The 15,013-nt window shown below is 39.0% G+C and overlaps 1 protein-coding gene across 1 annotated transcript in view; it reads left to right on the top strand.

Annotated features, from left to right (window-relative positions):
• Window positions 1-15,013, top strand: part of AKAP6 (A-kinase anchoring protein 6) — a 516,415-nt gene that overhangs the window by 81,851 nt on the left and 419,551 nt on the right. The gene's annotated exons all lie outside the window — the stretch shown is intronic.

Here is a 15,013-nt window from a genome sequence, read left to right as displayed (position 1 = left end):
ATTGTGGTGAATACAGATCTCTGGCTCAGTTATAACCTCAACTCAATTCTGAAACTCCAGATAAACATGTCTTGGCTTCATTTCAACTCCTAGCTCTGTCTTTGGGAATCTTCATTGTATTTTTGCCCCCTAAAAAATGTGGTGTGACAGTGTCAGATAAGGAGCAGTGTGTTGCCTTTTGTTTTGGGAAATGAAATTGATTTCCCTGGTTCAGCTGATTGCTACTAAGGGAGAGAAAGGAGGAGGCACATGTCAGTTCAATTGATCAATATGTCCACTTGGAATCAGGGAGTGGTCTGTTGGCTCAGTGCTGCCAAGTTGATAGTTTTTATTTGAAAAGTCTTACAGGAAAGAATAGCAACCCTGAGTTCCTCTTCTTTTTAGGCTGTTTGTTGAGCTTAAGAGATATGTCATAGGAAGCAGGAAGGGCAATACCTCTAGCCAGCTTGGAGTGACCAAAAAAAAATGTATTTTTAAATTTTATTTTTGCACAGAGTCAAGCATATTGGTCCCATTAGGCACTAGCTGGAATGAAAGAGCTCAGATTTTAATTAGTTTGTTTATACAAATCACACACATGGTACTCTCGGTCCTTTAAGCTTATGTGGCTGACATGCTGCCGTAAAGGATGGGAGAGGTCAGCTCAGCCTGGCTTTATTGCAAGCACTTAGGAGCATGAATTGTTCGTTGCCTGCTTTTTTGTTGTATAATGTGAACTGAAAGCTCTGCTGGGACTGCTGGGTGTGAACACAGCTAAGACAGAAGCTCTAAGGTGACAGGGAGTGCTCGATGGTGATGGGGGAAGGGAAAGTATGTCTAGTGGCTGGATTATGAGTCTGGAGAAAATCACTCAGTGCCCATTAGAATTCTTTTAAAGTAATACTTCCAAGGAAAAGCAACGAAGAAAGATGTGTTTGGTAACATGAATTGCTAAGAGTAAAAATTACCACAGGCAGCATTTTAATGAGTTTTTTATTTGCTTAATTTTTATTTCTTTTGTCTAACAATGCTCTCAGCTGCTTCATCATGGGTGATTGGTACAATTACTGGAAGTCACAAGGCCAGATTCCTTAAGGGCAGTGATAGAAAAAAGTAGAGTCATGCTTTGAGAGTGGAGAAGGCACTGGTGGGTGTGGGCTGCCGCAGTTATCTGGTGGAATATGCTTCTAGTTCAGAAGAGCCTGTAAACTCCCCCTGCCCCTGTAAATGTTGAAAATGCAGTTACAGTTCCCCAACTTTATGCTTTTTATGCTTCTGTGTTCTTTTTGCTCCAGGAGAACAAAGCCCTAGTAATGGGAGCTGTCATTCTGGTGTTCAGTTTCTTCGCAGAGGGCCACAGCCTGTGCTGCTCTTTGATTAGCTGAGTGTCTTAATTACTGGCTAAGGCTATTCAGTTGCTTTAGTATTATTTTTAATATATCCCCAAGGGGTGGATGGGGCAAGTGAGTATGGGGGAAGGGAGAGATTGCTCTCCAGCTGCATTTAGTGGTGTTTCACTGACACTCCCTAGCATTTAAAGAATTTTATTTCACAGTGATTCATGAAAGATCATCATGACCGTGTTTACTGTATGGACAAGTTTAGATTATGGAAGCCTCACAAGGAGCTAACCTCCACCATGCTTTTGGTTATGGCTTTTTATTTTTTTACTGAATTACACAGTTACAAAGAAGTTACTTCTTTGTAGTTAACTAGGTCATGGTGGGAGTGATAAAAATAATAATCATAACCATAGATGTCCTTTATTCAGTTCTTATTACGTATCAGGCACTGGACTAAGCATTGTATATATCTAATTTAGTTCTTAAAAAAGCATTAGGAGGTAGAGAGTTAATCTTACTTTATAGGATTAGGTGTTATTATTAACATTTGTAGAAACCAAGTCTTAGCCAGTTTAACACATTTGGCTAAGCTCACATAGTTAAAAAGTAATTGGTCTAGGATTTTAAACCAATGTGATTTGACTATGGCACCCTCATGCTTACCCAGTCATCTTAGTGTTATAACATCTGAGTATACTATACTGTGTGTACTAACTGTGTATACTATACAGATAAGTCATCTTTATTCTAATGCCCCCCCCCCCCCCATTCTAACTAGAAAATCAGATTTCACATGTAGAATGAAATCCATTTACAAACTAAGATCAGTTTTACTGCAGGGATGAGTATGACTCTTGGTCAGATCCTACTTTAATCCCAGAGATTTAAGTAATGCAGAATTGATGCTCAAACTTTTTGCCACTATCTTTGCTTGACATATATTTCTAGCAGAATTTGCATATGGGAAATACTACACAAATGAGTGTGGGCATGATAGAGTTGCACTAAAAGCAGGTCTTACCTGAGTCAGCAATGATTCAAGTTTGCTTTACCTGTCTTATCAGCTTCATATGTCATTCCCTGCTAAGTTTAAGACATTTGCATTCCTTGGCAACACTAGGCAAGGATAGAAGATAAAACTTCTCTCACAGACAGGAAGGTGTACTCTGAATCCATCTCTTGGGTCAAGAAGGTAAAAGAGAGTTATTTTGCTGAGTGTAGCAGTGGCTGAATCCAGACACTGCCAATCTCTGACCAAGTACAAGAATGACAGTCTTGTGCAACGTCCTGGAAGCCTTATATTTAAGGAGAGCTGATACAGTCATCTCTGCATCATCTTGCCCATCCTTAGCTACCCACGCCCAGCGTCATCACTGGGCTCTAAGGGCTGTTCTTTGTTTGACTGTGGGGCTAATGCACACACTGATGGCACATTGATATTGATTCCAGTATGGTGAATACTTAGAAATATTATTCCAGAGAGTTCATTAGCCTTTTCTACGTTCTGGGAAGAAGTTAACCTTTGTCCTAGCCTGCTGCAAGGAGGCCCAAGCTCTTGAATGCATGAGCTACAGGAATGAGAGGCTGATCAGAAAGCAACAGAGTTATGAAGTGCAGTGACTACACGAGTTAGGTTCCAATTAGAAAATAAAAAAGCCAGTGGAATTTAGGGAAGTTGGTTTTTCTCTACATGTCTCATTTCCTTTTTCCAATCCTAGAATTAGTGAATAATAACTTGTTTTGATCCTATAGATTCAATTCAATTAAACAAGTATTTATTGAGTATTTACTATGTTCCAGGCATAGCAGTGAAAAAGACTGATGCAAATCTCTTCACCCACTACATTCTAGAGGGGGAACAAAAATAAACAGGTGTATTCATAGTGGAATAATTTATTCTCTCTGATACTGTAATACTATTTCTATTTACTTCTGTTCCATGTACTAATAGATAAATCCATTACCTCTGCAAATATCTATAGGTGCAGATGCATATATGGTCCATATATGCAGGTAAAATCACTGCATTGAGTAATAGCTTTTTTTCTGCTTGTGTTTGGATTAGAATTGTGGGTGTGGACAAAGCCAATATGGCATTAGCATTTTGTTGGAATAAGTTATTCTGAAAACTATAACTGTAATCAACCAAAAAGTACATGCCTATTTCAGTTGACATATGGAAATATGAAATGTATGTGACAGATTAAAGAGAGATTTTCTTATTTTTGTAGAAGATATTTCTCAGCTTTAAAAATTGTCCAGTTGGTTGTTACAGAATAGTCACGGGGGTGTAAAGTACAGCACAGGGAATACAGTCAGTAATATTCTAATAACTATGCGTGGTGTTGAATGGGTGCGGGATTTATTTGGGTGATCACTATAATCACTGGGGTGTATACCTGAACCTAATATAATGATGGATGTTAACTGTAATTGAAAATAAAAAATGATGAAAATAAAACAAAAAAGACAAAATGTTTGTCAAGAGAGCCCTCTAAATCTAAAGTTCTAGCCAGCATGCCAGTGGAGGTATGTGCCACATGGGGGTAAGTGTACCAGTCACCTCCAGCCATGAGCAGCCTGCCCATTCACCTTGGTGTGCCTTACACACATCAGTTTAAGTGGGAAGCATTTCTTTAAGTTATGATATTAACTAATGTATTCAAAACTATAATTGTATTCTCAGGAGTTTTTTCAGGTGCTCATTCACTCATGTATAAAGTGTGTCTGACTTGTGACAATCACCTGCAGATTGATGATTCCTCTTTGATGGCAATGCACACACCCAACTCTGTAGATGGGCTATGAGTGGGCAGGTTTTTCAGGGGAATATCAATTTTTATAGGACTTTGGCCATAGCTATAGATTTTTAGGTATTTTGAATTAATAAGGTAGATTTCTTCCCCACAACATGTATGTCAGCAGCTGAATCCCCCAGTTGGTTTTGAGACTTGCTGTGGACAAAGGAGAGACTTTGTTTCTTTTGTGAGCCACCAGCCATGTTTTATTCTGTTCTTCAGAAGTCATGCTCCAAACTCTCCAGCCATCTTGCAGCTGTGTGCTTTGAGTTATAAGGAGACATGGGGAGAGAATATGGAACCTTTAGAACAGGATCTTAAGCTGGGTGATTCCTGAGTGGAACCTGGCCCGCAGCTTGTTTTATGTGGTTCTTGGGCAGGCTTCACGGGCTTGCAACCTGTGCAGGCCCCTAGCGCCCTGTGCTTAGAAGGATCCACACTGGGTTTAACACATCTTGAAATTCTTAATAATTTTTGATCAAGGAATTCTGCCTGCATTGTCATTCTACAGTGGACCCTGCAAACTATATAGCCAATCCCATATAGTCCTTTTGATATAAAAAGAAATGACACACAAACCTGAGATTTAGGCTTATCATTAAGATTAGATGATGTGGCTCAATTGGCAAGACTTGACTGCCTTAGACAGAGCAGTATTTTCCCAATTGTAATGGTCTCTCCCAACTCCATCTATTTATCCCCACTGCTGCTGCTTGAGCCCTGTGGGTGTTTGAGTTTGAGATTTCTGCTCTGGGACAATTCAAATAGAAATTGTAGAGCTTATAAAAACTAAAGGACTATTGTCAAAACAATCCAGAGCAAAGCCCCCGTGCATGGTAATTCAGAGGCATCCATGGCAATTCAGCACCATGCACAGTAATTCAATGGCATTTCTTTTATAGGCAGTGGGGGACATATTACATTACAGTTGAAGATGTTTGGTAGGTCAGGCTTATTTGTCACCACCATTGCTTTCAGGGGAGAAATTAAATCTTCTTTGCAAAGCAAGCTAATTAACCATCCTATTGGTTCATTGTTTATATTATTTCTCCTGCCCTTTGTTTTACTACTTGATTACTTTTATCACCTTCTTTGTTTAACTCTCATTTAAATTACACAATATTTTTATGCTGGCTGGCTGGGTATTTTTTTCATTATTCTTTTATTCTCTTTCCTGGAGGCTGGGGGCCTATAATTTGAGGTTATATTACTACAGGAAGAGTTCACTTTTTTTTAATTAAAAAGGGAATTACAGTCAATATTTATAATGAACCCCGCTCTAGAAGGGCAGTTCCAGCCATGCTTATGTTCATAAGTCCAGATCTGCCATTGCTGTTTATACTAATGAGATGCTGGTGACAGACTCCTGGACCTTACAGTAGGTGAAGCATTCTCACCCATCATGTCACAGTGAGAAGCGGCTGTATTAATCTACAGGTGTGCAGAGAATTGTTAGAGAATTAATATGAATGACTACACTTGCCCTACAGGAAAAAGGAAGTTTTATTTTTCGCTGAGTCTAACAAGGACCTGAAAAATCTAAAAGGGACTCTTGGCATCTCTTAGAAGACTGGAGTGGAGTAGAACTCAGACAGGGTTCTCTGTATCCTGAAACAATCCTAAAACCGACCATTATTCACCACTGTCCAAGCTGTAAAACCAGCTGTTTCAGATCACTCATCAGTGGTCGACCATCAACAAATATGTAAAATGTCTACCTGGTCCAAGATCATGTGTTGAAGGAACATACTCTGTCAATGAGGATGACCAAAGGCATGCACATAGATGTTACTCAGAGAGCTTGTCATAGATTTAACACCGTGCTGTCTGGGCTCTGTGTGGAAGGACCTGATTAGGTCTCCCCTTGTTCCGCAGGTACTGAGATGGGGCTCCAGGCGTACCTGGGGCTGCCCTCTCATCTTCTGATCTTTTCATTCAATTGCTTGATTTAAATTTTTTTTTTTCTTAAATAGCTCATTACTTTTTCTGGCCCACTCAAAATTATTGCCCCCCCTCTTAGCTTTTTCAATTCATAGTGCTCATAGTTTGTTTCTACCCCACCAGTCTCCTGTCACTGTCACCTTCTTGGGTAGCTCTGAACTCACCATATTCCTGCCCATTAGCAGTCTCCCAGGGGCGTCTCCGGCTGCTGGCTATTCCCATTCATTAGCACAAAAATAGCCCATCCAAAACCAAAAGCATGGTAGTCTGGGAAGCAGTCTGTTTACATTTAACTTTTAATAGTTAATTCAAATATTGCAGTGTATTTAAACTGTTTTTTGTGTGTGTGTGTGTGTGTGAATTAAAAGGGAATGACGCTTTAAAACTCTTATTAGTTAATCTTATAGGCAGTCTGTGTGGAACATCAACTAGAAATAACTAAAACGGCAGGGCCTTATTGGTAGGAGACTATATGCAAACGTGAAAATAGGTGTGCAAATGTAGTTTTACAATAATTTGTCCTTTAGTGTTATGATTACATTGCATTTTCAATGAAAAATAAATAAAAATAAGGGGAGGGGGTGGTGAGAAGGTGGGCAGCACGGCAAGGTGCCAGAGAGATGCTCGTTTCTGCAGCCTTGGCTAGAAGGGGCATGCAGCTTCCAGAACACTATAGGGAAGAACCTGTCTCAGAAAAGCAGCTGCTTGAAGAGAAATAACAGTTCTGAAAATGAAGATAAAAATAAAAACAACCACCAAACCAGGCATGATTGCTTAGAGAACTAATAAATCGAAGTAGTGAATTAAGGTATTATTGTCTTCACTAATTAAGTAATAAATAATTGGTAACACGATTTTTAAACATTTAAATTCTGACTAGCAAAACCGAAAAGGTGTTTAGGTTAAGGGCATCAGGAGATAGAATGAATCAAGAAGGGAACATGGCTCTTGCTCTCACAGGACCACCCACCCTGCCCACCTCCCTCACCACTAATCTCCTGCATGGAGAATATCAGTCTATATACAAATTATGTGTAAACTGTTGGATTTTGAAACTCTAAAACCCAAATGGAAACTTCTTATTTGGAGCGAGCTACCTCAAAAAATTACTTCAGGTTTGGTAATGCGACCTTTCCACTGCCATTTGAAGTCCTAGAGTATCTTTGAAAAGAATCATTTGCTTTTATTTCAGGCTGGTAGCACTCATTTTGCTATTTCTTGTTTGGGTATCTAAGCATATGTGGTATTTACACGAGGATGGTGTTAAGATCTAGCATCTGAGAACCAGAGAACACCATCACGCCAGAGACCATGATTTTTATTTTCTGAAACAATAACAGAATAATTAAGACAAAACACATGCTTACTTTACAGCCAATAAACCTAATAACACAAATCAGAGCAAAGGATAGAAAGAAAAACCCTCTAAGCTAAAAATAATATTGAGAAACATGTCTTTTCTTAAGCTGGTTATGTTTCCTTTTTCTTGACCCTCTCCCCTTAGCCGGGCAGGGTACATTTAGAAGTAGATGTATTTACCTTTGAATCTTATCTCTAACATACAATTATTAGATCTGTGATCTTGAGTTTCTTAGAGTGTCATTTCTCCCACATATACAATGGGGAAAATACTCATTTTACAGGATGAAATGAAGTATTTTTATGTGAGGCTTTGGCACAAAGCTGGCATTTGATAAATACAAGTTATTATTATTATTTCACTACTCAGAAGTAGTGAGGTAAAATTATTATTCCCCCAAGGAGAAATGTAATTTTTCCTCGACCCCAATCCCAAAACCAAGAAAATAATTTTCAGAGCTTTTATTAATGGAAAGAAAACCCCATAATATACTTTAAATGCTTATACTGTGTTAGGCACATATATTAATTACTTAATTTCCTTTTCTTGCTTAATTTTTCTCCATAGCACTTATTGCCATCTGCAAACTACTCATTTTACTTATGTGTTGTCTCGCCAAAGTATAAAGCATGTTGCATGAAGGCAGAGATTTTTGTCTGTTTTATTCATTGATGTTTCCTTAACTTCTAGAACAGAGCCAGGCACATGGTAGGTGCTCTGTAGATATTTGTTGCAAGAATGAGTGAATTCACATAGCCCCATGAAGAAGGAAACATGACTGCATTCAGTGTGTAGAAAACGAATTCTCTTTTGCAGAGATGCTTTTCAAGGTTCTGAACATCCTGGAGTGGTTCTTGCTACTCCAGAGAGCATGCCCAGAAACCGTTGCAGCTGATGGGTAGAGCATCATGCACCGTCCGATTATTCTCAGTTCTTCCACTGCAAGTGGGGGTATTGCCCAGGCAGCTCCGATGGGCTCCTCTTCTCTATGGGGTTTCTATGAGGGGGCTGGGGTTTCACAAGTCATTTGAAAGATTCATTCGTTCTTCTACTGCTGGTTGTCTCTTTCTTTCCATTTCTTTAGTGCATTTGAGTCTCCTTCAGGCACAATTATTTATTCTCCTTTAAAACATGCATCTTAGCTGTAAATCTCAGAATGATTGATGAATTGGGGGATTTTGAAAGAATCTTCAAGGAAAGCCCCAGATGGGGAAAATGAAATGCTGTAGCAGTCAAACCTTCCTCCTTGCTATTAAAAATGCTCTAATGAGAAATAAAGCAAAGGGCAGGCACACAACAATACAGTTGTTTGGCCAGAAGAACATACAGTCTCACAAATGAAGGAAATAATTAAGATAGCTGCTCTAAAAATAGCATGTTGTCAAAACGGTTTGAATTTCAAGGGAAAAAATCTCACACCTGCTCATGGAGAAATACTCAGTTCAAAAGCATGACATTTAGAATTTGTCTTGCTTTTGAATTGAGTATTTCTCCGTGAGCAAGTATGAGATTTTTCTCTCTCCTTGAAAATCAAACCATTTTGGCAGCATTCTATTTTTAGAATGCCTTCCTCTTTAAAAGGGCAAAACAATATCCAAAAGCAATTAGAAAAGCATCCTGGAGAAGGCAGTGTTCTGGTTATGTCATAATAATAACAGGCTGAATAAGAAAAGGCAATGCTGTTGAATTTAAAAACTCATAGTGTTTTTATTTGTGGTTACAAAACGTATTTTATACATTTACTTTTAGCAACCTCATCATACTACAAGATAAAAATTATGCCTCATAAAAATTTTCTTACATCTGCAATATATCCCATGGCTGTTGTAATACACAAGAACATTATTGTGTTTAAATATGTTATTCTGATATTTTAAAGAGCTCCGGACTGGAAGTAAGGAACCTGAGTTTTATAATACCCGCTGACATAATCTTTCTGAACTTTAGTTTCTTTCACAATAAAGCAAAAGGGTTAAATTTAAATGATTTTTGTTTCGTTTTAGCTCTAATATTTTATGAGTCACTTATAGGGATCTCTTTATCTTTCAATATTTCAGCTTTGTGATTTTTCTGAAATTATGTTCCATAGAATATTTTAAATTTGCTTAGTGACCTCATGTAGATGAAAACATTTAAATTTATACACATTTAAATTTCACACTTGTGTTTTTCCTACACTTGTGTTTTCCCTTAGCTTCTGTTTCACAGTACTCTTGGTGGTTAAAATATAGTCAATACATAAGGTTTCACACAAGCTAACAAATTACTGTCTTTCACAAAGGATTTTTTAATAGTTTACTTACCTTGCAAATTCATGTGTTTTCTATTTGTTCTTTCTCTTTTTATCATAACATGTATTTTCTGTTAATGAGCTGAATGAAATATTTGGCTTTCCTCTACCAGTCCTATTGGGTGTGGAATCTCTTTAGAAACTCACACTGCTTCTCTGTGCAGACATTCATAAAAAATGCCAGTGTATGTGTTTTTTTTACAAGGTCAAACCATATGGAATTCCCATTTTTGTAGGTCAAAAATGGCCATATATTGGCAGTTTCATGTGATTCAACCCAATACTTTGTTAGTTATCATGACAATGTTAGTCTTTACTATTTTTATAATTCGGTGATGAAAGTCAGCCCTTAAATGAGTTCAGTGAAGTTGTGCAAAGAGCACAGGGGCCTTTGGTGAAAGACAGGTCTGGGATTGAATTCTGCTTTCCTGATACTAACAATGTGCGCTGGGTAAGGTGCTGGACTTTGCTGAGCTTCAGTTTCCTTGTTTGTAAAATAGAAATGCTGATGCCTGCCTCACAGCCTTGCTGAGAAGAATGCCCATGGCTCCCAGAATGGTGCCTTTGCTCTCAGAAATTGGTCATGATATTGTTACTAGTAACCATCATAGTACTCCCTGAATCATAAATATCTAGATGTTTAGTTAAAAAAGCAAACAAATGGACCTAAATAGGTTAAATGAGAAATGGTCAACAAGAAGGGGCAGATTCCAGGGAAGAGGCAGTGTAGGCTTTTGAAAAGGCTCCCAAGGGACAATTTGGGGGAGAATAAGAAAGTTGTCTTTTGTGTCATTGTCAAATAACTATCTCTGAAGCAATAATTTCATAATTCATTTGGCATCTGCAAATTTACTTCAACTATTCTCCTTTTTATATTTTATTTTTGAGAGTAACAGTAACAAACTTCTCTTATGAAAACTATGGACTATTAAATTGTATGTATTTATAACAAATAGATTTAAAATTTTATTGCATGGAATTTTTTGAGCTAAAAAAATCATAGAGGTTAAATGTTCACAAGTGTGTTGAATGCCTGTTAGTTAAACAAGTTTAATGTTTTATTTAGTTTGAATGATTCCCATGAGACCATGAGTCTGGTCTCAGACTGAAAGGGATAAATCTTAAACTGTTCTTTTTTTTTTTTTTTTTTAAATATGTCTTTATTGATTTCAGAGAGAGGAAAGGAGAGGGAGAGAGAGAGATAGAAACATCAACGATGAGAAAGTCACTGATCGGCTGCCTCCTGCACACCCCTGACTAGGAATTGAGCCCGCAACCCGGGCATGTGCCCTGACCGGGAATCGAACCCCGATCGCCTGGATCCTAGGTTGACGCTCAACCGCTGAGCCACGCCTGGCTGGGCTGTCCTTTTTTTTTGGATGATCCCATGCCTGTCAGTGACTTCTGTAGCTAGGTGCCGAATTCATTTTTCTTGAGATTCAAACATATTTCTCCTGCCTTCTGCATGTCTTTTCCTGAACCTTCCATGAGTACCTTCACTCTGCACACCTGAAATGATCTCATCTTCTTCTGCTTCCAAACTTGTTCGTCATCTTGAACCCTCCATCTGGAATAAAGCCTTGTCTTCGATCCCACCCTTCAGGGAGAGACTGGGCACTGTCCTTAGCCTTCCATTCCATCTCTCCCCTCACTCAAGTGCTATTGAGTCACCAGGCCCTGTAGAGTTTCTAACTCTCTGGGATTTGGTGAAAATGAGTTTAGGATCACCCCAAATAATTTTTTATTGTGTAATATAGATTTAGGGCATGCTTCCCCATCCCTGGCTTCCCTTTTTCTAAACCACAGATCTGATGATATTATTAGACATTTTCTCATGGAAGGCCCTTAATCCCCATGATCTCTAGCTGTGCTCTGAACCTTTTCGAGCTCTGTGAAAGCCTGTGTCCAGGACAACGTCAGGTATCCAGTGTGGCTGGTGTACTGTGGTGCAGAGCGGGAGAAAATGCAGTGTGAACCCTGGATGGGGACTGTAAGGAACAAGAGATGTGTTATCCTAGATGAAAAGAATTTGTTATTTTTTCCTTTTGAAATAAAAGTTTATCTGATCAGAGAGTTCCAAAAGCTGATATATAAAGTTACTACATCCCGACTCAAGAGGATTACATACTGCTGATTTCAGCACCAGAATGTATTTCTTTTTTGCAGGCATGAGTCTCATTTGTCTTTTGAATTAATTCCAATGGACGGGAGCCAGTTTAACTCTGTGGTCCACAACACTGGCATTGTTCACAGTAATGTTCACAAGAGAGCAAAGCAGCAGCCTTTTTTTCCCCTTGAAGGATTTAGACGACTGGTTCCCATGAAGAAGGCAGGTGGCATGTTGGTGAGTTGGGCTTGGGGTCAGTTAGATATTCTGAGTTCAAATCCCAGCTACACACTAGCTCTGTGCCTAGGGAGAGTTGCCTAACCTTTCTGGACTCTGCTTTTCTTCATAGTACCTACCTTACCAAGTGTTGTGTAGTGTAGACACTATGTGTGTGAAGCACCTAGCGCAGTTCCCGGGGTACAGGAAATTATTTCTCAGGAGCGGCCAATGGAGGCTGGGCCATTCATAATATACAAGGAGAACTAACTGGGGGCCAGCTTCACTGCCGGGCCTTGTGTTAGGAGAATTTCTCTTCTACTCCCAGACCTATGGGATTTGAGTGGTCACATTAGTCTTGTACCAGCACCTTGTCCAACTACCCCGCTTCTTCCCTAAATTGGATAGGAACAATTATTTCACATGATCAATATTTATATATCACATTTTATTTTTCTTAAGCTTCCTTTTGAATTTAGGGAAAATGTTCCCATAGAAAATTATTTGAGGCCCAATGAATAATAACTTACTATTAAAACTCTCATCTTGTCAAGGGGAATTCCGCATTTAAAGAAAAATATGTTTCTATTAGAGAGAGAGAGGAAGGGAGAAGGAGATCGAAACATCAATGAGAGAGAAACATCGATTGGCTGCCTCCTGCACGTGGGGAATGAACTCTCAACCCAGGCATGTGCTGTGATGGGGAATTGAACCGGCGACCTCCTGGTACATGGGTAGACGCTCAACCATTGAGACACACTGGCCGGGTGGAATTCCACATTTTAAAATGTTCATTTACTTTTTTAATACAGATTCAATTAATACAACCTAATGAACATCCAGGTATTAAAATGCTCTACACAGTTAACTTCATATTTTCCCTACATAAGTGTTGAATACGTATGTAGACATAGCGTTTATGCATCCAGGCTCAAGGGACAAAATTGCCTAGGGGGATTTTCCTGGTACAGGTAATGTTTTGCCTTGGAAATGATTATGTGATTTAGCAATGAAAGGTTACTATTCCTCACTCTGTCAGTTGTGGTGTATTCTGACACTTCTCAGCTTGAATTGTCTCCATCACTGAGCTCCAGACGTGTCTAGGCACATCTGCTGAATGTCTGCCCTGTGTCTGTGATGAGTTGGTGGTTTGTCCTGTCAGTGGACAGAATATATTCGTACCAGGATCAGAAGAGGTTTCTGGACAGAACTCACCCTAAGAGAGGTGGAGTGATTTAGAGCCCAGCATGCTGTGGGTCACAAGGAGGTGTTCTTTCTTGGTCATTCCCTGGAGTCAGGAATGAGTCCTATAAAAGAGAGGGACCAGTGGGCTATACATATGAGCTAGTCCACTAAAGAATCTGTACCTCATTTGAGCACTAGACCACTGCTTTAGCAGCCTTCAGCAGAGTATATTGTACAAAAGAGAGAAAGGCATGTTTCCCTCTATCCATGGATGCTGTAATCAGAGGTTTCCAAATTCTTTTGGTTGCTATTCTAATCTGTTAAAAAATGTCTAAACCCTTTCTTGTATTAATATATTATATACTTTATAAAACATACACAAAAGTAAAAAATAAAATGGAAGAAACAAATTAAACAGAAACTCGAATATTTTCTTCTCACTCTCAAAGTTTTGCCTTGCATCTCTCTTGGAGTGAGCCCCCAACCCTGCAGACCACTGCTCTAGAGCATTAATGGGAGGGACCTGCTGGTACCAGGAAACAGCAGCTCTTCCTGGCAAATGCTGTAATGAGTGTGTGGGCAGCTCTTCCCGTCCACACTGTAATGAGTGTGTGCACATATGAGACCCATGCTGAAACTTCATGAAATTCTACATAGGGCCTCCTTTTAGGTAGCCGACTCTGGTGAGGCAGAAAGGAGGAGAAAGGTTAAAGAAACATAAAAGTGTAAGATATTACCAATAATGTCACTTCATTTGTACCTCCAGGATGGTGAACCCTGAGGAAACTGGGGTTATACCAATCAAAAATATTTCTGAGATAGTATGTTTGTACTGGACCCTAGAGTTTGCCACTAGCTTTCATGTGCAACTCCTCAACAACTCTATAGGGTAGGGAAATTGAGGATTCCTTTAGGTTGATTTGATCACACCCTGTTCTCAGGTTCTTTTTGAAATCATCGTAGCCACCCAAGAAGTTTGGGGTGGTGATAGCTGCTCTTCCACAACCTGGCTATCAAGTTGTATGAATGCAAGCCTCAGACCAAAACTTACCATACATTCAGATATTTATTAAACCAATATTCATTAGCAAAGTTGGCACAACATATTTCATACAATCTGTAGGTTTGATAAAGCCTCAGTTCTATTTCCTGTTAGGTTTTCCAGCTAAGTATTGAGTGCAAACTTTATTGGAGGTGGGATTCCGCATCCTTTAGTGAGCATTATGCAGTTAGAAATTCTTCTAAACCAGTGGTTGGAGAGGACAGATTAGGGATTGAGCTTTAGACAGCATAACTAAGGAGTACATCTCCTCTGAGGATTCTTATACTTTCTTCTTGAAAGTGTTTCTACAATATTTTCGCTAACTCACTTGAATACCTTTAATTTCTCCAAGGAAAATCCATTACTAACTTCGAGCTTGCTAAATGGTATGCTAAAGCAATGGTTATTGATCAAAGTAGGAGTGAGGACATCTCATTTCTGATATAATACTGGCTGGCACATACCTCCCCCCGCCACTGCTGGACTATATATTCCAGGTATCACTTAGCTGACAATGCCTAGAAATGGATCTTAAATTGATTGTCATGCATATATCACAGATTATACTGAAGTATTTTAAAGTAAATTACAGATCTTGTAACATTGCATTATCATTCTACATTGAAACTTATGATCTATGATTTTCCCAAAGTGTGTTAGCTGGTGAGGGATGAATAAAAAATGAATCCAGACATAAATGACTCTCAATCTTATGTTTCCTTTGTAAAACAAATGCTCCTGGCTATATGAAC

Source organism: Miniopterus schreibersii (genome assembly GCF_964146895.1).
Source record: "Miniopterus schreibersii genome assembly, chromosome: 1".
In the NCBI taxonomy this organism is placed as follows: Eukaryota; Metazoa; Chordata; class Mammalia; order Chiroptera; family Miniopteridae; genus Miniopterus; species Miniopterus schreibersii.
This window is presented reverse-complemented; position numbering and strand designations above follow the sequence as displayed.